The sequence below is a fragment of the Triticum aestivum genome, chromosome 5D (assembly GCF_018294505.1).
Source record: "Triticum aestivum cultivar Chinese Spring chromosome 5D, IWGSC CS RefSeq v2.1, whole genome shotgun sequence".
Taxonomy (NCBI): Eukaryota; Viridiplantae; Streptophyta; class Magnoliopsida; order Poales; family Poaceae; genus Triticum; species Triticum aestivum.
Window position 1 is genome coordinate 164,093,677 of NC_057808.1, and position 25,736 is coordinate 164,119,412.

The window sequence follows — 25,736 nt, forward strand, 5'->3', positions numbered from 1 at the left end:
TGACACGTGGAAGACAAGGTTATTAACGCGCAGAAGCCGAGGGGAGCGACATTGAATCTACGGCCGAATACATTACTTGGAAATCATTCAAGGAGGAACCCGCCTTGCAATGCTGAAGACAATCTGTGTGCCGAACACCTCGCTATTGAAGACTGGTTTGGGGGCTACTGAGGGAGTCCTGGACTAAGGGGTCCTCGGGCGTCCGACCTGTTATCCATGGGCCGGACTGATGGGCTATGAAGAAACGAAGGTCGAAGACTGTACCCGTGTCCGGATAGGACTCTCCTTGGCGTGGAAGACAAGCTTGGCGATCAACTATGAAGATTCCTTCCTATGTAACCGACTCTATGTAACCCTAGATCCCCCCGGTCTCTATATAAACCGGAGGGTGTAGTCCGGAAGAGATATACTCATTACCATAGTCATACAGGATAGACTTATAGGGTTTAGCCATTACGATCTCGTGGTAGATCAACTCTTGTAATACTCATATTCATCAAGATCAATCAAGCATGAAGTAGGGTATTACCTCCATAGAGAGGACCCGAACCTGGGTAAACATCGTGTCCCCTGTCTCATATTACCATCGACCTTAGACGCACAGTTCAAGACCCCCTACCCGTGATCCACCGGTTTTGACACCGACACTCGTCCCTACCTTGGTTAGAGAGATTATCATATTGTTTGAAATCTATGTCTTTTAGTAGATTTCAGTATGAACTAGTAGTACATACTCCAAACACTTATGTATATAGACGTATTTTAGAGTGTAGATTCACTCATTTTGCTCCGTATTTAGTCCATATTGAAACAAACGTACTAGTATGCACTCTCCCTCGCCCCTCGACCCTTGCTCGACCCTCGCCCATGTGGTGGACGTGCAGCAATTCATTTGGTCCCAGATAGCTAGAATTATATATACTGCAGTACCATTATTGCTCGACTTCCCGAAGAGGCGAAGAGCCAAACGCAAGGTTAATATTTTGTAGATGCCAAGCGCAGATTTATATAACGAGTAGTAGTAGTACGTACCAGTGGTACGTACTGTATGAGGAAGAAGGCAACAAGATGTATGTTTTGCGTGACAGTCTCTTCTTACAGGACGTGCTAGACCTAGTGCACCTCATTAAATCAATGGGAGTACTATCATAGATGGCACGATTCAGAGTGGTGGGCAGGGGGAATAATTCGGAGCTACTTAGTCTTAAACCCCATGAAGAAGTCCCATCGAAAGGAATAGCCATCCTCTACATGTGCTCCTATGTAAAGTGAGTAAAAGAGACAAAAAGAGAAAGAGACAAAGTAAAAAAATCACCAGCCTTTGATCCAGCCCTATTGTATCAGTGAATGATATTTCTACGTCGTGATTGACATGGCTATATTATTAACCATGTTGCAGAGGTAGAAGCGGATTTTTATTTATTTGCGGAGGTAGCAGCAGATGGATATTCAACGTGGAGTGAAATGATGGCTGCTTCCTCGGTCAAACATAGAGAAAGATGGGCCTCGTGATTTGATGACTTATTAGTCATTATTACTGCTTATACTCTTTGCCCATATAATAACCGCGTGGTAGAGTAGTGGGCTATACTTTTAAAAACCATGCTCGAAGAGAAGAGGCCCACGCACCCACGCACGTAGTACTAGTAGCACTCTTTGCGCCTTTTGCATCTTCCCCAACCACACACGTGACATGGTGGAGCTCATTTCTGTATGATGATGCAGCCCACGTGATAATTTGACGCGTCTAGTAGTAGTTACTCACGTATAAATAATGGAGAGTCGGGAACCATGCATGAACGGTGCCGCGTCATTTATAAATAAAGTTTTTTTCTTCAGTGGCACATACGCAATATAAATAGGTTCATATGGAGAGAAAAAGAAACCGCTTCACTATATACATAGCCAGCACGAGCCTACATGGTTGCTTGCTAGGGTTGCTCTCTTCACACTCTCTCACACAAAACGACTGTGGCCACATCTCTAACATTCGGGCGGATCAGGTTAGCTGGGGGAAGGGGTGGATGCTTTGTGTAGATGCGGTCGCCGTCGTCGACGGCGAAAACCCATTGTCAGCATGTGCCGATCAGGGGTCCCCATCGTTCTCTCTCACAAAGCCGGTGAGGTTGCCGTCGTCCCTTGCTCAATGCCGCGACGTGGGAAGTTCCCGCCTCTCGCCGCCCTCCTGTAGGTTGAGCTACGTCCCGACATCCCTCAGGTACAACTTCCTTTACAGCCGGCTTGCGCCACTGCCCTAGCTTCCCACATAGCTCCATGTGGATATTTCTCTACTTCTTTGCCCCGCACGTACCTCTATTGGCTTCTACTGTATTTGTGATGAGTTTATGTCTCATCAACTAGTCCCAGTAATCTTATTATAATCACGCTTCTTCAATTTCTTTGCCACAAGGATGCTCGTCTCGATTTTAGTGAAACTGCATGAAATGATCCGATGGTCAAAGGGTTGCATACTTCATTTCTTCGGAAGGTTCAACGTTGCTAGCAAATTAAAGTCTGGTTAGGGTTTAGGGTTCGAGGGCGAGGGACTGCATGGATCTTTTTTTCTTTAGTTGTCATTGTTCCAAAATAAGTGTCAACTTTAATAGTAGTACAAGTTTGTACTAAAGTTTGCATAAAGTTGAGAAACTTATTTGAACGTAGGAAGTACATATTGGCTATGATATGTCAATCATTGAGATGCAATAGCATGCATGTTAGTCTCCTTTGTATTTGATGAAATGTTGCAACAGGGCAACCTTGGACGCAAGATACATGAAACAGAAGCTGAAAGCTTCATAGCATTGTAGAAATTTATCTCACTGAGAAATTAAAGTACGTACTATACTACTATGTAAAGAGTTAGATGTCGCACGGTGTCCAGAAAATATGGTGATAGTGTGAGGTGGGCCATGTAATCACTGAGCTTGCGCGTTTTCACTACTTTTGCACTCCTCCACTATAAGAATGGACAAAATTGTAATCTAGTACCTCCTTTCGCCGAAATGTGGGACATCCAGCAGTCGTACCACCTCAGTAATAATGACCAATGAGCCGTCAAATCACATAGACCAAGCAGTAAGTTGGACGGACGAAGCAACCATCACTCTTGAATCCGCTTCTGCCTTCAACGCAGGCATCAGTGAGAGGTTGCGTCCGCTCTGCCCGGGCATTAATGCGGCACCGATTCTCTGGAGCAGCGATGACCGTTTCGGGCAGGAAGCGCGCGCGAGCCAGGGAGGGGCTTTGGGTGGGCCAGGCTGGTCAGGAGCGGGTGTGGCAGCTGTCCCGACCGGACGCTCGGAAACGAGAGGATGCACCGACTCTCGCGGCTACATCGTACACTACACACCATCTCTCTATAGGTGTAGGTCGATGTGTTGCTCTCTCCAACACACACGCGCTAGTAAAACACACACACACGCACACGCACACGCACACACACAGGTTCATAGAATAAGAATATCGTGCGAGTGGGAAGCCACAGGAAGTGTGATAAATGGAGTACGTACAAGAAGAGAAGAGGTGACGAATATTCCATCAAACCTGGAATAAGGAGTAGTACTCCCTCCGTCTAGGTGTTAAGTCATCTTGTGAAATTCAGATATTCCCAAGATGTTTAGGCGTCGTCCATTAACTTCGCATCTCAATCCCCTCCTAGCCTTGTTGGTAGCGACCGTTGTTACTTACTCTGCCTTGTTATCTCCCCCGAAAACCCAATGCATGGAGCGCAACTACGCATTGATCAGTCAAGGAATCAAAGTCGGCATGCATGCGAGTTAATACGTGGCCCTGCATGGTAGCTAAAATGACATCTCTTAATTGTTGTGATTAATTGTTGCGTTTAGAGACAAAAATCAGGGCTTTGGTTGGAGGAAGGACCGGTCAAGTTTCACCTTCTCCTCCAATCTGCTTGCACCTTGGTCCCGCTTCACCTTCTAACGTGACTTACACCTAGACGGAGGGAGTAGTGTGAGATACGGTGGCACGCTAACTTAGGTCGAATACAAGTGCCCAAAATTATTGGAAGAGAGCAAAGTGCACAAACTAAATAATTAAAATTGAATTTCTCGGTTTTTTTCTAAAATGGAGGCAAAAGATTTTCCTCATCCACTAAATAAGAGGAGAGTAGATTTTCACAGTTTGCAAGTGACCCTAAAATAAACGGCATGGCAATTACTCTCAATACGCCCTAGTTTCTTAGCACCCACTGTAACCCTTAGTACATACGATGGCACACTGACTTAGGCCGAATACAAGTGCCCAAAATATTTAAAATTGGAGGATGGTGCAGCCCACCTTTCCGATATTTTGACCGTGTCTGGTTCAGTTGTTGTTCACTTCGGAGGGTCGTGTACCACAGGTGAACGTTAGTAAGCGCAACCGGGAGGCATGCAGCGTTAATTGCGAGTTGACTCCTTCGAGCGTTAAATTTTCTTCACGTATTAGCATTGCCCCTAATATTTTTATTCACTACGTTAAATAAAGAGTTATGTTTCATGCACAATTTAAAATGATTTTTATTGAGAGAAAAAGAAAACCACTCCATCTATATACGTTGCTGCCTCGGCGCTTGTTTTCTAGGGTTTGCTCTCTTCACACTCTCTGTCCACTATATATACACACGCTGGAGCCTCAACGCTTGTAGTTGCTCTCTTCACACTCTCTCACCCTCTCCAAATCTAAACAAGACTTTGTTGGCCTCTCTCTCTCTCCCCTCACTGCTGGTCAAAGAGCCTGCAGGATCGGTCCGCCGGGAAGGGAAGGAGGCTTAACGCTGTCGCCGTTGGCTACGGAGGGAATCCACTACTGGCGCAGTTGTTCTCTTTACCAGCGGAGGCGCGGGAGGGCCTCTGACCCCTTCTTCCTCGCTGCTGTACATAGTGTGGGCAAATCGGCCTCCCGCCGCCCACAGAGCCACACCCCGAGAACCTTAAGGTATAATTTACTTATTCCACATGCATTGCTCTAGCTGCATGAGGGATTTTTCCGGTTCTGCACTCGAATCTAGGTGTTGTATCAAACACAAAAGTAGTGGGGAAAGTTGTATAACATGAATCTAGGATGTGGTTCAAAGAAGAAAGGAAGGGGGAAAGTAGTACAGACTGGCTATCCAGCACCTACGTTGGTCGAAAAGGGAATAAAATGACAAACGCAGTAGGTACATCTGTAATGAACTGATCTTTCTGTTTTGGGGGACAAGGCTATAGAGTTTGAGCAGGACTAGATTTGCTGCCCTTACCTAGGGAAAGGTGTCTAAAGATAACAAAACTAGGACCAACACTAATATGCTCCTTGGTTGTTTGTTCTTTGTTGCAACAGACTGTGCATCACCCCTTTATACATCGGTCGATGCACATGGTGCTGGTGTGTCCACTGTCCCGTACAACTCTTTAGATGTTGTTAATCTAAGGCCCTATTTGGTTAAAAAGTCCTAGGACTTTTTTTTAGACCCAACTAAAATGTCCCTAGTCCCTACCTGTTTGGTTCCAGGGACTAAACATGGACTAGAGGTTATTAAATGACATGCTAAAAGACCATGTTACCCCTAGTAATGAACTAATAGAGATAAGGTGCGATGCGGGGCAAGGGAAACTGTTGGAAAAAGTCCCAAAAAGACTCTCCCTCATGGTCTTCTTTCCTTAGTCCCAAATACCCACTTTTAGTCCCTAAAAGTCCCTCATGTTTGGTTTAGATGGGACTAAAAGGGACTTTTTTTAGTCCCTACACCAAAAAGTCCCTCTAGACAAACACCCTCTAATAATGCCGCTGGAAAATTGAAGCAATGCCACTGTTAAAAGCAAATTACATGTTTAAAGAATTTTATTGTTAATATAATCTCTTTGTTAACATGAGTCAATGCCACTATTTGAGAAATGCTACTGTCTTGCTTTCTTTCCCATTTAGATAAGTTAGATGCTTCTTTTTGTTGGCTTCTGTGTCATCCACCGTTATTGACCACTAGTTGTTTCCATTGCACCTCTGTGTAAACAGTGTTTTGTACTTAACCTCATTGCTATTGCGACCTTTTGTTGCACTGCACAAAACACTTTTGTTTTAAGAGTGTTTTGTGCAGTTCAACCAAAATGTCACACCGACAACGTTGCTTGATTGCTTTATCTTAGTGGAACTACACAAGAGGATATCTCACTTCCTATCCGTGTTGGCAAAAAAAATCAGATCTTCTTCTTGTGAGTTGTTTGAATTCCGCGTCATGAGAGGTCAGTACTAGCCTTCTTTCACATGATTGTGCAGTGTGCATTCATATGTTGTGCTACTTATATAGTAATGTTGCTTCATTTTAGTGAACTGCACAAATGGAGACAAGACTTCCAATCCGTATGTGCACCGTAATATCCCATTGAGGTAAGATAATGATATTTCACAACTGTTGGCCTGTATTTTGCCACTGTCATCAGAAAATTAAATTCGTTGTTTACTGCTATACTTGTGCTTCCTAATTGATATGCCAAATCTTACATTGAAGGCGAAGCTTATCTGTTATTGAACCAAGTGATGAAGGGGAAGAACGAGCGGAAGAAAAACAAAAATCAACTCCCCGTGCTGTAATGAAGCACTGGAACTGTGATGACACAAGTAATGATATAGATTTTCATCTTAATTTATTGCTATGGCTGGAACGAGCAATTGTTTTGCCACTGATTTGATGCCACTATTAATGTAATATGTAATTATCTCTACTTGTGCAAACAGGGATCTTCTTTGAAGATAACATATATTTTAGTGGAACTGCACAAGAAGATGTTGGATACATTAAACTAATCTAGGAGTATATAGTAAGCATGGCAACCATAGTAGATAACTACAGATGGTTCTGGAGAAGTGTTTCATTTCTATGCTCTACACAATAAGCCTCCTGACAAAGGTTAGTACTCACCCACGGATTTCACCCATATGATTGAGCTTTGTCATCTCTATTATTGTTGTGCTACTGTTTAGATACTTTCATGAGAAAGTGGTATTGTCCTTGAGAAGTGCTTCATCTGTGTTGTTTTAAATATTTCCTTTCCTTTTTTTCAAGCAAACATGGATGCTAGCATTTAGTTGTCCTCTTGTCTTTGCACAACAGGATCACCCTCCTCTGAAGAAGAATATGGAGTACGTGAAGTGCCTAGTTCCGATTATGCCAGGATGAAGAAGCCAAGCCTCTCTTCTTAAGAAGGGAGCAGTTGAAGGTTGGTTACATTATTGCCCACAAGAACAAACTAATTTCAGCTCAGAAGGACTCACGGATCTCCATCTTTGTTGATGTGATGGCCAACAATGTTGTTCTAGGATTCCTTCCGGTGAGTTCCATTTTTTCTAAATGTGTGTTGTACATGGATCATAAAGGTTGCCTGTTTAAACTGTCAATTCATAGTATAGTTTGCTTTATACTAATCACTTTTTTCTATTTATGCAAACAGGGGTGCTCAGCTTGATTACAATGGGAACTGCACAAAATGTTCACGAATACATCGAATATTCTCGAATCTTTCATTTTCACCACAAGAAAGGAGGTGCCAATATGTTCAAGGTGTCGCAGCATATAAAGGCGAAATCATACAAGCTACTCATGAATTTGGTTGATTTTGGTGGAACTGCACAAAAAGAACAGCTGGTTTATTTAGCACGAGGTGCCATGTCAATGTTTGAACTGATGGCAAACCCGGCCCATTCCACAATCGTAGGCATTTGATATTTTTGGAATGGGAAAACCTTGTCAAAGTTTGCTCATTGATGTACGCAAAACAAGACACATTTGACATTTTGAACTGGGACAACCTTGTCAAATTTTTCTCATTGATGTTAGCAAGAAGACATTTGTTTGATATTTTCAAATGGGATGCCCTTTGCTGTCAGCAGCATCGATCGATTTTTCTTTATTCTTTCGTTGTGAAGTAAATATTGGCTCTGACATGTGGATCGCTGAGATGCACAATCATCGATAGTTTGGAATGTTCTCTATGAATTGTCAGGCCTGTGTGTTTGATTGCAATGTACAGGAACGCTAAAAAGCTGCTCAAACTTTTTGTACTCCCTCAGTTCCTTTTTACTTCGCATATTAGATTTCTTTCAAGTCAGTTGATTTTACATTGTGAATGTTGATACTTTTTTCTATAAGATTAGTCAAAATAGAGATACTTTGACTTCAGACAAAACTTATATGAATACTAAAAAGGACCGGAGGGAGTACATGTGAAACTGCTGCAAACGAGGTGATCACCCTGGGAATAATGCTAGTATGTATCGTTTGGCATGTTCATCCAATGCCAGTGATACAAGAAATCGAACTAAATACATTCATACACGGCCGGATTTCATATAAACATGCCGGATTTCATTACATTCATACATTCTTCAACTAAAACGGGGTGCGTCGGTGGTATAATTAATTAAATGAATCTAACCACCCGTGTCCGGCTGAGCCGAACAGAAGCTTCTTCTCTAGCGGATTGAGCTTCAGTGACTTAAATGCACGTGCAGTTGCATCACTGACATGTGGGCCAGATGCCTGTTGGGCCCACATGTGAGTAACCCAACTGCACCTGCAGTTAAGTAACTGAAGCAGCGTCCTTCTCCAACACAGCTCTCCGACTTCATGTCGCTGCCAAGAAGCTAATCGCCCATCAATGGTCAACCCGCCTAGCTTGGCTTCAACCGGAGGGTCGCAGCGGTGGCCTTACTTGGACCCGAGCGGCGGAGACCTACCGTGTTCTACTCTTCCTTGTTTTCTGTGTGGCGCTGCCTCATTGGCAGCGGGGCGGGGCCTTGACGGAGCCGGCGATGTCCTCTGTCTCGTTGTGGGCAGAGCGTTGCCTCAGCGGAGCGGGGAAAATCCTCCCCCTCGTTGCCGGCAGGGCGGGGCCTCAGCGAAGTCAGCGATATCCTCTGCCTCATTGCTGGCGGGGCGGGGGCTTGTCGGAGCAGGGCCTCGCCAAAGCCGGCGAAGTCCTCTGCCTCGGTGCTGGCGGGACGGGACCTCGGTGGAGCCGGCGATGTCCTGTGCCTCGGTGTTGTCGGGGCAGGGGCTCGGCGGAGCAGGACCTCGCTGAAGCCGGCGAAGTCATCCGCCTCGGTGCCGGCGGGGCGGGGCCTCGGCGGAGCCGGCGACGTCCTCTACCTCGTTGTTGGCGGGGCGGGGGCTCAACGGAGCAGGGCCTCACCAAAGCCGGCGAAGTCATCCGCCTCGGTGCCAGCGGGGCGGGGCCTCGGCGGAGCCAGCGATGTCCTCTGCCTCATTGTTGGTGGGACGGGGCCTCGGCGGAGCAGGGCCTTGCCGAAGCCGGCGAAGTCGTCCGCCTCGGTGCCGGCGGGGCAGGGCCTCGGCGGAGCCGGCGATGTCCTGTGCCTCGTTTTTGGCGGAGCGGGGCCTCGGCGGAGCAGGGCATCTCTAAAGCCGGCGAAGTCCTCTGCCTCGGAGTTGGCGGGGCAGGGCCTCGGTGGAGCGGCATTATCCTCGGCCTCATCGTCGGTCTCACCAAACAGTGTCTCGCCCTCTTGATCGTCCTCTTTGTAGGCGGCCGCAACCTCCGCCTCCCGCATGCGATACCGCCAGCGCGTGTGGCGGCTCTCACGGGCGGAGCGGTATGACTCGAGCAGCGCCTCCTGCTCCACCCGCTCTGCGGCAATCTGCTCCTCCGCCTATAGGTGCTCCTGGAGGAGATGGTGGTTGTAGGCGGCGTCGGTCTGCGCCTCCCGGAACTGCTCCTGACGCTTCTACCCCACCGTGTCCATGTATTGGGCACGAGCCTCACTGATGGTCATGGTGCAATGCACCGGCGAGGATGGCGCGGAGGAGGGGGTTGGCGCCGGATCGTCCACTACCACGTTCTCCATTGGGACGTCATCGTCCTCCGGCTACCTGCCGGCCAGCCAGTCGGTAGCAATGGCTGCCATCTCCTTTTGGTCCATCGTCCACCCGTCCCGAAGAGCGCTGGAGCGCGAGGAAACCATGGTGGGAGTTGTGTGGACAGGAGAAAGGGAAGAGAGGCGGATGACTGCGGCTATGGCCGGCACATCAGTTTATATAGCAATGTTGGGCGGCAGAGGGACAAAAGGGTGGCGCCAGAGTAGCCGCCTCGGCAACCGCATATCATTAATGTGGTCGGCAGACGGACGGACGGACAGCACTTGTGTTGTTTGAACGCGGAGCAATCGCTTGCACCGGGAAGCAGTGCGGGCGGCGCTGACCATTTCGGGCGGAAAGCGTGCGCGGGAGAGGGAGGCGGTCAGGCTCGTGCTTGGCAGCGGTCCGGCCCGGCAGCCGGACATGCTGGCTCGCCAGCAAGCTCGCCGAGCTGAGCGACGAGAATCAGATGATGGACGTGGCATCCGACCAGGAGCCGGCGCCACGGCCCTAGCCGGTTTATGCCGTGTTCACCATAGAGCAGGTGAGGCCGCACTTCGACGCCCTATGGCGGAAGAGCTACCAGCACAGGAGGACCTATGATGCAACCTCTGTCTCCTCAACAAGCACCGGCTCTGAGAAAGGCGAATCGCCAGCGAACAAGCGAACAACAGTGCCATCGCGGACATGTGGCCATATGACCCTGGCTTCCTAAATGAGCAGCTGGCGTTGTATCAGACCATCCATAGGACCCGCGGGGCCCTCTCCGTCTTCCTTCGAGTTGTTGCGCTCATCATGGTGCCGCCGTCTCGCGTTGTCAGCATGCTCAACGAATATGAGGAATAAGGAGATGACTTTAACTGGAGAGGATGAGAGTGGGAACCCACCAGGGCCATAGCCGCATGTACGCAAGTGCCTCCTTATCATATAAAACTATTTTTTGCTTCCTCCTGGTTTCCTGACATCATGGTCCCACACCATTGTCAACCTATATAGTCAACAAACGAGAGAATTGCAGAAGGAGCGGCCGGCAGCTGGGACCCAGCAGCTCTAACAGTATTTGTGTTTTTGAGGTGTGAGCGGAGTTTTTCTTGAGCGATGTTTTTGTTGTTGTTCAGATGAGCAGGGTATCAACTAGGCCGGCTCTGGCCCGTTTAGCCCAGGCCTTGAGGTATAGCTGGGCTAGCCGAGCGCAGATATTAATTTTTTTCAAGCTGAAAATGGCTAGCCCAGCTATACTTTTTTTTGAGGAATACCCAACCCAGGTCAACTTGTTATTCCCCGCCCCGCTGGGCTGCAAATCTTTCCTAGGAGGGATGGATTAGGCTTAATAAGAAAATGGGCATTAAGAAATAATAAATGGGATGTAATTATAAAAACTGGGTTGTAACTCTAAAAAATGCACCGAACACGTAATTAGTTAAAAAATATATATATATATTGGATTTTGAAAATTTTAATTTCATTACTTGTTGCACGCGCAATATTTCGTTGGATTTTTACGTATATAAATTTATTTTGAAATTATATTTAAGCTGACTAGATATTTCGGGATAAAAATATTTTGGATCCCATCAAAATGTGGGAAATTTTATTGAATTCCGTTTTGAGCGGTTGGTTGAAATTATTAATCGTTGTCCTAGCCGGAAAATGGGCTATAATTTTAATAAACTGTAAATGGGTTGTAGTAAATTCCATTAGAATTCAAAAATGGACTATACATTCTTACAAATCGCAAATGGGCTATATGTTCTCTGCCACACACTTGTGGGCCTACTAAGTTGAGGCGTACGCAAAGCTTTGTCAACTTATAGCATGTCGTGCTTCTTCTTCAATCTCGGATATTCTTGCTTCAGCCGCCCAAACCACCGCCGGTGGTACTGCGTGCTACTGCCTCCCGTGGCCAGCTGTGCTGCCGCGCAGGACTCACCGGCCCACCCTACTCCCATTGCCGTCCAGGCCATTCCTCTAATCACCGGCACCTCCTGTTATTCTCCGGCAATGCCAGCCTCACACCGCAGCCGAACCAGCGAACCCTCGTACTCCCCTACGCATGGGCATCCACCTGCCTCGTCTTCCCTGGCTCCGCGTCATTCCCTTCCTAGGCCTCGTCGTCATCCACCGCCTGGGTGCTGTCCGTGCGACGTGGTCAACGAACGACAGTCATCGGAAGAAGACTCTACGCAGTGATGCTGACAGATGGACCCACCAGCTACATCTTCGCATGCAAGGAAGTGTGTCCATATTACGGGCAAAAAATGATTCTTCCCGCTGATAGCTGGGATCCACCAGCTATATCTTTGCACGCAAGGAAGTGCATCCATATTATGGGCAAAAAAATGATTCTTCCCCCTGACAGCTGGGACCCACCAGCTATATCTTCGCACGCAATGAAGTGCGCCCTTATCCTCCCTGACAGCTGGGACCCACCTGGTCGAAGCGTACGTAGCGTTTTCTGTTTGGCTGCGAACGTGTACGTACATACTGGTCGATCCATCTCTCTGCAACGATGATCCGTGGCCGAGCAAGCAGCGGCATGTGTAGTAGTAGAGCCCCCGACTTAGCAGGTCAAGCAGTCCCTTCTAAACCGTGTACACGTACGTATAGCCAGATGCCAAAAAATACGGCCACGTACGTAAATACGGTCGGGGTCTGGAACACCTACTCGTGCATACGTACGGCCAGGGCTCGTGTACATGGAGAGGCAATGGAGGGCAGCAACGGCGTCCTGTTCATCGGGCAGCCAACCGGCTGGGTCGGAACGGAGAAACATCGTCATGTTCATCGAGAGGCAGCAGACTGGGTCGGAATGCGTCCTGTTCAACGGGAGCCAACCGGCTTGGACGGAACAGTCGAAACGGGGTCTGGCATGCCGCAAAACCGAAAAAACGGACTTCTGTTGGAGCTCTACGGTTGAAACGGGGGTCCTGTTCATCCGGAGGGGTGTGGCGTACCGCAAAATGGAGGAAACTGACTTGTGTTGGAGCACTATGGTCAAAATGGGGGTCCTGTTCATCAAAGAAGGAGGAAACGGACTTGTGTTGGACCGCTACGGTCGAAACGGGGGTCCTTTTCATCGGAGGGGTGTAGTAGTGTACCGCAAAACGGGACTCCACGGGCTGCTGTTCACCCACCGTCGACTTCCTTCAGCCTCCACCAGCACTGTTCATCCACCGCGTCTTCGTGCTGCCTCCACCAGCTACTGTTCATCCACCCCTCCAGCTCGGCTATGGCGGCCTCCTCTCGGGATCCTGTTCATCCAGCGGCAACGGCCTACTACTACTACCACGGGGTCCTATTCATCCAAACCCCACCGGGAACTGTTCATCCAACCCCAACCACGTATGTCTAGACTCGTTCAACCAACCCCCACGTTCACTGTTCATCAAGAGGAAGCAGGTTCGATCGGCTTCAGTTTGTAGGAGTAGCGAAGGAGTTGCTCGGGTTCGGTTAAAAGGATCGATGGCTCGGGTTCTGTAACGTAGCTAGTGCAATCGCTCTGGTTCAGTAACGTAGGTAGTGCAATCGCTCTGGTTCAGTAAGCGAACGCCTCGCTCAGGTTCATTTAGAGCCCAACGCCTCACACACACGCACGTACCTGTACAAGAGAAACGCGCAATCCCTCGGTGCATCGCTCGGCCCCAACCACCCACCGTAACCGGGAACTCCCTAAAATTTTCCTCGCCCTCGCTTCTACCATGATTTTTTCTGTCATGGACGTCCCAAAGAATGTCATGCAAGTGCGTCTCCGGCCCGCCCAGGATGAAAAGCCCATTTTCTGTCATGATTTTCTATCATAGAAGTAGGAGCCCACAACATCTATGATGATACTGGGTTTTTTCATAATTATCGTCATAGAAGAGTCATAAGCATGACAGGAAAAAAATTCGTTCGGCCCAAAATGTCACGGATGTGTCTTTTTCTTGTAGTGCTTGTGCATGTACTACATGCAAAGGTGGAACTCCTCTATAACTTCAGGTAAACAAGGTTTGCCGGCAAGCTATCTTGCCGGTCCCCCACATTGCTACCGTGAGCCTTAGCTCGTGGGGCTTAAGATTGTGGGAAGGAACCGGTCCCTTGTCAAACCTTCTTGCTCAAATACCACTACGACCAGCCTGACCGAAATGACATTCAACTCAAAGGATGGGAGCACAAATGTTCCGAAGGGGACAAGATTTTGCTACGCACAAGTTCCCTCCTTACAGAGGCATCTTATGGATATCTTAAAGGAAACTTATCTGTTGGGCTTGTCGGGGATCGATATGTAAGCTTGTTTCCATTTCTCCTTTCCGGGATCGAGTCCGCGGCAAGAGTCCTATAGTTAGTACAGAGGAAAACATAACAGCATATCACCTCATCTAAATGATCATGGCAATTTTATGCTAGACTAAACATGCATGCAAGTTTTTAGGAGCCAGCGCTTCATTTTATTATCTTTGCATAGGGTCTGCGCCTGGCTTTGTACAAAGGGTTACATGTGCATCAGCAAGGCTTGTACAAAAGGGTGGGTGCTGGGGCTGGGCCCGGCAGCCGCGCCTTTTGTTATCTTTGCACAGGGTCTGCGCCTGGCTTTGTACAAAGGGTTACATGTGCATCAGCAAGGCTTGTGCAAAAGGGTGGGTGCCGGGGCTGGGCCCGGCAGCCGCGCCTCACGGGTAGAACTTGCGAACATGCTCACTATTCCATGAGTTTTGCATCTTAATGCCATCTTCAGTCTCCAGACGGACTGCACCAAATCTGGTGATTCGTGCTACCCGGTAAGGGCCTTCCCACTTCGGCGCCAACTTGTTGGAACCCTTGGCGGATTGAACATGCCTAAGGACAAGGTCACCTTCCTGAAGGCTCCGGGCAAGGACCCTGTGGCTATGGTAGCGGCGTAAGGCTTGCTGGTAGCATGCAGCACGCACAGCAGCCCGGAGACGATCTTCCTCAAGGAGCACAACATCGTCATGTCGGTGCTGCTCTAGCTCTACTTCGTCATAGGCAAGTACTCGAGGTGACCCGTATATGAGTTCCGTGGGGAGTACTGGTGAGGGAATCCTGGACTAAGGGGTCCTCGGGTGTCCGGCCTGTTAGCCATGGGCTGGACTGATGGGCTGTGAAGATACAAAGACCAAAGACTCTACCCGTGTCTAGATGGGACTGTCCTTGGCATGGAAGGCAAGCTTGGCAATCAAATATGAAGATTCCTTTCTCTGTAACCAACGTTGTACAACCCTAGTCCCCTCCAGTGTCTATATAAACCAAAGGGCTTAGTCCGGATAGGACCATAGTCATACAGGCTAGGCTTCTCGGGTTTTAGCCATTACGATCTCATGGTAGATCAACTCTTGTAATACTCATATTCATCAAGATCAATCAAGCAGGAAGTAGGGTATTACCTCCATAGAGAGGAACAAACCTGGGTAAACATTGTGTCCCTTGTCTCCTGTTGCCATCGACCTTAGACGCACAGTTCGGGACCCCCTACCCGAGATTCGCCGGTTTTGACACCGACATTGGTGCTTTCATTGAGAGTTCCGCTGTGCCGTCCTCAAAGGGTTTGATGGCTCCTTCAATCGTCAACAACGATGCTGTCCAAGGGGAAACCTTCCTCCCCGGACAGATCTTCATGTTCGGCGGCTTCGCACTGCGAGCCAACTCGCTTGGCCATCTGGAGCAGATCGACAGCTACACCCCTGGCCATCAGGTCAGATTCGGGAGTTTGAACTATGTCGCTGACATCCGTGGAGACTTCATCTTCGACGGATTCGAAACCACAGCAGACGCTCCCGGTCCCTACGATGAACATGACTTAAATCCGTCATCAGACCATACTCAGGAAATTGCACCTGTAACCGCTCCGGCCTTAGATCCGGAGAAGATCACGCCATCCGAGGACGGGAAGCTCAAACCCGCCACGGAAGCCGCAGACTCCACGGCGTTGGAGCCGCACACAGACCTAACCTCGGGTGATATCTGTGTCACCGGAACCTCGGACTTGTTTCCGGCTATAAGTTTCAAACCATGTGTGTCCACGCATGTCGAGCTGGATCGGTCATCGATCACCGAATTCAGCGCCGTGGACATCTTCCGGCACTCGCCTTTAGGTGATGTGCTGAACTCATTAAAAAATCTATCCTTAGCGGAGGGCTCACAGTCGAACTGTATCCGGTTCGAACTAGAGGCTGATGACGGGGAATTTCGCTTCCCACCCGCCACCCACTACATAGCCACTGTCGAGGACTTCACTAACATGCTCGATTACGGCTCCGAAGACATCGACGGTATAGATGACGATGCAGATGAGGAGCAGGGCCAAAACCCGCTGTTCACTGGATGCTGGACGGCCACGTCTTCGTACAACATATACATGGTGGATACACCTAAACAGAATAACGGCAAGAATAAGGAAAAGGTAGTTGAGGATGAGCCTCCTAAGACACAACCAAAGCACCGGCGTCAGCGGCGCCGCTCTAAATCCTGCCGTAGCAAGGATAGCAACTCCAGCACAGGAGATGATAACACTCCGGACGGTGCCGAAGACAAAGAAGATCCCGACCAACAAACGGCTCAACAGGACGATCAGGAAGATGGGCAGGTTAGCCTTGACGAACAGGCCATAAATGATGACTCGGAGGGCAGCACTTATATTCCACCCTCCGAGGATGAGGTGAGCCTTGGCAACGAGGATTTTATCGTGCCTGAGGAACCTCTCGAGCAGGAGCGCTTCAAGCGCCAGCTAATAGCCACTTCAAGGAGCCTGAAAAAGAAGCAGCAGCAGCTTCAAGCTGACCAAGATTTGCTCAACGACAGATGGACTGATGTCCTAGCAGCCGAAGAATACGGCCTTAAGCGCCTAGCCAAAAGTTACCCGAAGCACAAATTGCTACCTCTGTTTGATGATGAGGCACCGGGGCCCGTACCATCATCACGCAATGCGGCTGACCGACCACCACGCGGTCGGGATAAAGCGGCAACTCAAGCCAAACACCAGCCCGTCCCACCTCTCCGTAAAAGCAGAGATAAAGCGGCTCGGGGTTATACATATGACCTTCGGCAGGACCTGGACAGTAGAGCATGAAATACCAGATCGATCTCCGGATCGCGAGGACGTGACCCGACACGGGACGACGGCTATCTATTCGGACGTGACAAGCCTAGTCACGCCCAGGCCGAAAACCGCAGACTGACTCCATCGGAGCTACATCGCGATGTGGCCCGATATAGAGGCGCCGCACAGCCCCTTTGCTTCACTGACGAAGTAATGGATCATGAATTCCCAGAAGGGTTTAAACCCGTAAATATCGAATCATACGATGGAACAATGGATCCCGCGGTGTGGATAGAGGATTTTATTCTACACATCCATACGGCCCGCAGAGATGACCTCCACGCTATCAAATACCTCCCACTAAAACTCAAAGGGCCAGCTTGGCACTGGTTAAATAGTCTGCCTGAAAATTCTATTGGCAGTTGGGAGGACTTGGAAGAAGCCTTCCTTGACAACTTCCAAGGTACATATGTCCGGCCACCAGATGCCGATGACTTGAGTCACATAGTTCAACAGCCTGGAGAGTCAGCCAGGAAAATCTGGACTAGGTTCCTAACTAAAAAGAACCAGATCGTCGACTGTCTGGATGCCGAAGCCCTAGCGGCCTTCAAACAGAGCATCCGTGACGAATGGCTCGCCCGCCACCTCGGCCCGGAAAAGCCGAAGTCCATGGCAGCCCTCACAGCACTCATGACCCGCTTTTGTGCGGGTGAGGATAGTTGGCTGGCCCGTAGCAAAAACACAACAATTGAAACGGGCACCTCCGAGGTCAAAAATATCAATGGCAAGCTCCAGCGCAACAGACACAAACGCCGAAATAATGGTGACAACACCGATGACACGACAGTCAACACCGGATTTAGTGGCTCTAAGTCCGGTCAGCGGAAGAAGCCATATAAAAGAAACAACTCGGGGCAATCTAGCTTGGACCGCATACTCGACTGTCTGTGCCAGATCCATGGCACCCCAGGCAAACCAGCCAATCATACCAACAGAGATTGTTGGGTTTTTAAACAGGCCGGCAACTTAAACACCGAGAACAACTAGAAGGGATCGCAAAGAGAGGACGATGACGAGGAGCCCCGGCAGCCGAACACAGGGGGACAGAAGAAGATTCCCCCTCAGGTCAAAATGGTGAACATGATATATGCTACACACATCCCCAAGTGCGAGCGCAAGCGCGCACTCAGGGACGTCTATGCGATAGAGCTAATCGCCCCAAAATTCAATCCATGGTCATCATGCCCGATCACTTTTGATCGACGGGATCATCCGACCAGTATCCGTCATGGCGGTTTAGCCGCACTGGTCCTCGACCCAATCATAGATGGATTCCACGTAACGCGAGTCCTCATGGACGGTGGCAGCAGCCTCAATCTGCTTTATCAGGATACAGTGCGCAAAATGGGCATTAACCCATCACGGATCAAGCCCACGAAGACCACCTTTAAAGGGGTCATACCAGGGGTAGAGGCCCGCTGTATGGGCTCAATCACACTGGAGGTGGTCTTCGGATCTCCGGATAACTTCCGAAGCGAAGAGTTAATCTTCGATATCGTCCCCTTTCGCATCGGCTATCATGCACTGCTGGGACGAACGGCATTTGCTCGATTTAACGTGGTGCCACATTATGCTTATCTCAAGCTCAAGATGTCTGGACCACGGGGCGTCATAACAGTTAATGGAAACACGGAACGCTCCCTCCGTACCGAGGAGCACACCGCTGCCTTAGCAGCAGAAGTACAGAGCGGCCTTCTCAAGCAGAACCTCAATTCAGCGGCCGAACTCCCGGACACTGTCAAGAGAGTCTGGACTATTCTGCAACAGGATAGCTCGGCTCGTCGAGAGCTCGATTAGCAATTTGGCCTCCGTCCCAATACAGATCAAGTGGCGGCATTCGTGCCGTGCGTACATAACTACGTGCTGAAAATACCATGGGCATAGACGGAGGCATGCCTACCTTGTGATCCACAATACAGCTCGACCGCTCCCGGAGACATATACTTTCACTGTTTCCTTTTTCCTTTTCAGGTTTCTTTTCCCAGGCCTCCTCTGAAGGCCTGACCCGCGGTCCTTTCGAAGGATAAATACACCAAGATGGCAAGAAGCACAGACGTACAGGGGAATTTCTAGGTGGTTTCTTTAACGATCACTTTACCTGTTTTCAGGACCCACACGCAGCTCTCCCTTGGTTGTGGCATGTCAAATAGCCTGTTGCTTACCGCACTACTTGTATCAATGCGCTTTGATGTATTAATCAAATTATAATGGAAAAAGTTTGCGCCCAAATTTTAGGGCCCCAGCTCATTACCTTTGCTCCATTTCTGTTATCCTTTTTCTGTTGATAACCTTATTAGATAGCACCCGTACACTTTGATACGTTTCACATTTGCCAGGGGCTTCATAGCGCCCCACACCATGGCAACAAAGTCGGAACACTTTTTACAGTATAGTTCGGCACCCCGAATTTAGCACTATATGCATTGGCTCCGAATCATGTCTTTGGTCAATAGTTGGGTTGCCCGGCTCCTGTGCTTGCTACTTTACGTTCCACTATATCGGCTAAGGTAGTAAAGGGAGAACTACCGCGATTGTGCCCTGGTTTACCCGAAGGAGCACCTCAGTAGAGAAGGCCGAAAACTGACTGTCATGATACGGCGAGAGCCGGTCAACTCTCCGGAGGTTTCAAATCGTTAGAGATTTTTTCCGCATTATGCGAGGGGTCGGTACTTGCCCGATCAGGTGTTTACAGCTTCCTAGTTCAGATACTAGGGGCTGCGCCTAAATTTTTATTGTCAAACTCCTATGGCTAACTGAGGGTGTTCAAGCCGAAAAGTCTGATTGCCTGGTTCGTTGCGCTAAAAACCTCCTTCAAGGACCAATCAATTGGATCAAGAGTGTTTAGATTACATCCCGAACACCTCCGTACTACCTACGTGGGGGCAGAAGCCGACGACTGGCCAACTCCCAGATTTCATACAACACGGCCGCACAGAAGGTGAATTTTTTTAAAACAAACATTATATTACATAACAATTTTGTTTTCATCATGCAAGGCAGAGACAACATGAATATATTCATTCAAAGATAATTGCACACATTGCGTCGCCACAATGCGAGACCCTTCCAGGACGTCTTCAAAATACCGCTCAGGCGTGCGGTGCTCCTTGCCTTTGGGCGGCCCCTCGGTCACAAGCTTGACGGCATCCATCTTCGCCCACCATACCTTGACGCGGGCGAAGGCCATGCGCGCGCCCTCGATGCAGGCCGACCGCTTGACGACGGCCAGCCGAGGACAAGCGCCCACCAGCCGCTTCAGGAGCCCAAAGTAGCTGCCGGGTATAGCTTCGGCAGGCCACAACCGGATTATCAAATCCTTCATGGCTAGCTCGGCCACCCTATGCAGCTCGACCAGCTGCTTTAGCTGATCGCTAAAGGGCACTGGATGTTCTGGCGCAAGATATTGCGACCAGAACAGCTTCTCCGTTGTGCTCCCTTCTTCGGCTCAGAAGAACTGTATAGCATCAGACACACTACGCGGCAGATCCGCAAACGCCCCTAGAGAACTCCGAATCCAGGTTAGTAAGAAATACTTCTTCTTCACATACTTGCTTTGCATACTAAACGCCTTACCCGCCGCGATCTTCTTGGCCTCCTGGATCTCCTGGAGGGTGCCCCGGGCTTCAACCCGGGCCTCTTCCGCGCTTTGGCGAGCCTTGGCGAGTTCGGTCTCTCGAGTTGAAACATCGCACTACAAGGCATCGCACTTTTTCACAGCGTCCTGGAGCTCTTGCTGGACCTCGTTAAGCCTGGCCTTGAGCTTCTTGCGGGCAGCTTGCTCCTTGGCAGCTTTCTCCTCGGCTTCGGCCAGGGCCTTTTTAAGGGCCTCGACCTTGGTCGTCGCTCCTACACATATCATGACACTACGATCAATACACACCATTTATTCTTTCCGAATATATAGCAAGTCATTCCATACCTTGCTAGTCTTCTAGCTGCTTCCTCGCTTGGCCGAGCTCTCCCTCGGCCTGCTCCAGTCTCTGCTTTAGTCCGGAGACTTCGGCAGTGTGTGAGATCGTGGCCAGCAACGACGCCTGCTTATTCACATAAGACATATTTAGTTAGTTTCCTGCAAAATTTAAGTGATCCTCTATCCGGATTTTCTTTCCGAACACCGGACAGTGTCTCAGGGGCTACTGTCTATATTGGGACTTTTCTCTTTTGTGTCGCTTACCTCAAAACCTGTCAGCAGGCTGTTGCAGGCTTCGGTCAGTCTGCTTTTGACGGACTGAACCTTCTCAATCACCATACCCATAAGGATACAGTGTTCATCCACAATGGAAGCGCCTCGTAGCGCTTTCAGCAGATTATACGGTGCCTCTGGTTGGACAGAGGTCACCGGCGGGACAGGCACACCTCCTTCTCTCAAAGGAGGCTGCTTACCCGATTCCGGAGCCGTATGGGTCTCCGGATCCGTGTTCGGCTGGGGTCCGAACTGCACACGGCCCTCATCGCCAGTCTCCATGGAGACCCGCTCCCCCAGGTGTTCGGCGACCAAGGTTTCGCCCTCCGGTGCCACCCTGACGGCCTCCTGAACCTCTCCCTGGCCTGGGAAGGTCCTTTGGGAAAGCACCTCGTTGTCACCCTTGGCCTTGGGAGAGTGAGCGCCGGCGGTGACTCGCTGGCCATCGCCTTTGAATCTAGCGAACCTCCCGCTGAGGTTCGCGGGGAGCTGTCGTGCGCTGGACTTCAATAGCATTATCTGACATGTTAATACCATAAGGTGGAATGGCAGACGAAAATGGTTCGAAATGATGACCGGGTAGACGTGATGTCATCTTACAAAAAGTTGTCAGCGGATGGGACTCGTGAAATACTATACTCTCGACGGCTGTGTGTGTGGTACTTGTGCTGCAGATCCGGACACGTTCGTTTCGTCCGAAGACTATCTTGGAGTATTCGGAAAGGGGAACCCGCCTTGCAATGTCGAGGACAATCTGCGCGCTGAACATCTCGTCATTGAAGCCTAGTTTAGGGTCTACTGAGGGAATCCTGGACTAAGGGGTCCTCGGGCGTCCGGCCTGTTAGCCATGGGCCAGACTGATGGGCTGTGAAGATACAAAGACCGAAGACTCTACCCGTGTCCGGACGGGACTCTCCTTGGCGTGGAAGGCAAGGTTGGCAATCAAATATGAAGATTCCTTTCTCTGTAACCGACTTTGTACAACCCTAGTCCCCTCCGGTGTCTATATAAACCGGAGGGCTTAGTCTGGATAGAACCATAGTCATACAGGCTAGACTTCTAGGGTTTTAGCCATTACGATCTCATGGTAGATCAACTCTTGTAATACTCATATTCATCAAGATCAATCAAGCATGAAGTAGGCTATTACCTCCATAGAGAGGGCCCGAACCTGGGTAAACATTGTGTCCCTTGTCTCCTGTTACCATCGACCTTAGACGCACAGTTCGGGACCCCCTACCCAAGATCCGCCAGTTTTGACACCGACAACTGGTTCCGCCCCATACACTAGGGAGAAGGGAGTCTAGCCGGTAGCTAGATTTGGTGTCGTACGCAGGAACCAAAGAACCATCGGCAGCTCGTCGAGCCAGCGTCTGCTGCACTTTTTCAACTTATCAAAATTCCTTGTCTTGAGCCCACGCAGCACTTCAGCGTTCATCCTCTTAGTGTGTCCATTGCTCCTGGGATGAGCAACAGAGGCGAATGAAACCTTACTTCCGATGGTTTGAATGTATTGCATGAAGGCGCGGCTTGTGAATTGGGTGCCGTCGTTAGTGATTACTCTAGCAGGTACTCCAAAACGACACACCAATCCCTTCAAGAACTTGATGGCTGACTGTGTTGTTACCTTCCTCACAGGTTCTGCTTCTGCCCACTTTGTAAACTTGTCGATTGCAATGCACAATAACTCAAAGCCCCTAGATGTCGAGCCCCTAGACCGAAATGGCCATGATAAAGGAATTGTCTAGAGATCTTGAGCAGGTTGATGGATGCCCTTGCAATGGAACTGGCAGGCTTCACATCTGGCGACTAGCTCAATCGCATCTTGGAGGGTTGTGGGCCTATAGAAACCTTGCCGGAAAGCTTTTCCAACCAACGCCCTTGATCCAATATGGGAGCCGCACACGCCTTTGTGTATGTCTGCCAATAGTTCCTGCCCCTCTTCTCGGCAAATGCACCTCAATTTTACACCGTTGGGCCTTCTTCTGTACAATGTGTCATGGACAAATTGATACATACTAGCCCTCCGGGCTACTCTCTCGGCTTCTTTTTTCTCGGGAAATTCTCATGTTAGAAGGTAGTGGACTATGTGTCGTGCCCAAGTTAGAGCCTGAGGCTCGGCAATAAGGACAAACGGCACCTCCTCGTTCGTGAGAGAGCTTATCTCGATTGCAAGAACTTGTAGTTCAGCGAGAGGATGGTGCTCACCAAGCGAAGTAAAGTCATTCCCGGTAGCTTCTCTACCGGGCACTTCGGGAAGCCTTGCCGGGAGATGCTTGCCAGAGTCCAATTTCCTCCTTTTTTGAGTCATCATTGTTGGGGATACTGAGGGTTGAGTCAGGTGGAGAACAAAAGTCCATGGTTCCACAGGAAGCTTCTGTGCAGTGCATTTTGACAGATGATCAGCAATGTTGTTTTCCGCACGTGGCACGTGCTCTGTTTGCAATCCATCAAAATGCCCGTACAGCTTCCTCACTTCCTCAACATACGCTTCCATCAACGGGCTTTGGTAATCCTTGTTTATTTGTCTCACTACGAGCTGCGAGTCTCCACGGATGGTAACTTCTTGATTCCAAATTCTATTGCGATTCTGAGCCCGGCAAGGAGCCCTTCATATTCTGCAGTGTTGTTGGTGGCTTTCTCCTAGGGAAAATGCATTTGGACCACATATTTGAGGTGTTCTCTAGTGGGCGCAACAAGGACCACACCTGCCCCTGCGCCTTGTAACGAGAAGGCACCGTCAAAATACATGATCCATTCTTGAGGCGCCTCCTTGCCGGGGATAACTGTTTCAGGTGTCTCTTCATCTGGAGTGGGCATCCATTCTACACTGAACTCTGCTAGTGCCCTGCTCTGAATGGTTGAGGTACTCTCATACTTCAGACCGAAACTTGATAACTCTAATGCCCATTCAACTATCCTGCCGGTGGCCTCAGGGTTCCTCGGTATGAGTTGCAAAGGGAAACGAGTGACAACTGTGATCTCATGGGCTTGGAAGTAGTGGAGTAGTTTTCTTGAGGCCATGATGAGGCCGAAGATTAACTTTTGCACTCCAGAGTACTTTGACCTAGCCCCCTGCAACAGGGAGCTAACAAAGTATACTGACCGCTGCACTACCTTCTTCTTTGTCGTGGCCTCAGAACTGCTACTGTTAGCTTGCCCTGCTTATCCCTGGTCTATATCCAACCCTACCGTGACTGTTCCAGTTCCTTTTCTGAGGAGGACAGTAGCTGCGGCTGCTCCTTCATCTACTTCCCACTGCAGCACCAGCGCTGCACTAACCACTTGATTGGTTGCCGCTAAGTATAGCCGCAACGGCTCTTGTGGTTTAGGAGCGACCAAGGTGGGAGCAGACGAAAGATTGGCTTTCAAGTCCCACAGCACTGCTTCTACCTCCGAGGTCCATTTCCTGCCTTTTTCAAGATCTTGAAGAACGGCAAGGCACACTCGGCAGACTTGGAAATGAACCTACTCAGCGTGGCAACACATCCACTTAAACGCCTCTTGTCCTTGACTGTCTTGGGTACTTGAATCTGCTCGATTGCCCTGATCTTGTCGGGGTTGGCCTCAATTCCTCGGTGAGACACAAAGAAGCCAAGTAGCTTGTCGGAGGGAACACCAGACACGCATTTCTCAGGGTTCAACTTCAAGTTGATCTTGTGCAGGTTTTCAAAGGTCTCTTCCAAGTCCTGAATGAGCGTTGATCTGTCATTGGTCTTCACCACTATATCATCCATCTAAGCTTCTATATTCCTGTGCAGCTGAGGCTCAAACCCAATTTGCACTCTCCTTGCAAAAGTGGAACCAGCGCTCTTTAACCCAAAGGGCATTCATACAAAGCAGTACGTGCAACATGGGGTTATGAACGCGGTCTTCTCCTCGTCTTCCTTGGACATGAATATCTGATGGTATCCAGAGTATGCATACAAAAAGGAAAGCATACCACACCCGGAAGTGGAATCCAAAATCTGATCGATGCGTGGCAAAGGGAAAGGGTCCTTCGGGCATGCCTTGTTCAGATGTGTGAAGTCTATGCAAAGCCTCCATTTCTCATTTGCCTTGTGCACCACCACTAGATTTGTGAACCATGTTGGATGAAACACTCCTCTGACCAAACCAGCTACTTCAAGTTTCTTGATCTATTCGGCAATGAATTGTTGCCGCTCCAAAGCTTGCTTTCTGACCTTCAGCTTGACGGGCCGAGCATGAGGACAGACAACAAGGTGATGCTCGATTACCTCCTTGGGAACGCTGGGGATGCCAGATGGTTGCCAAGCAAATACATCGACATTCGCCCGCGGGAAGGCAAAGAGTGCGCTTTCCTATTTGTCATCAAGGGTGGAGTTGATGGATAACGTACCATCAGCGCCATCCAGCCTTGCCGGGACCTTATTTACAGCAGGTGAAGCAACCTTTGTTCTCTTGCTATTGGAACTCTCTAGCAGATCATCGACAGGTGCAGTGCACTCCAGAGAGGGTCGCTTCCTGGATTCCTTGTCGGCTCCCTCACTAACTTTCTTTTCCTTCTTTGTTTCCTTGGCAGGAAATTTGGCTTCCGCAGCCTCAGCTGCTACCGTGTCTCAATACATCTTGTCCACACATATGATTGCATC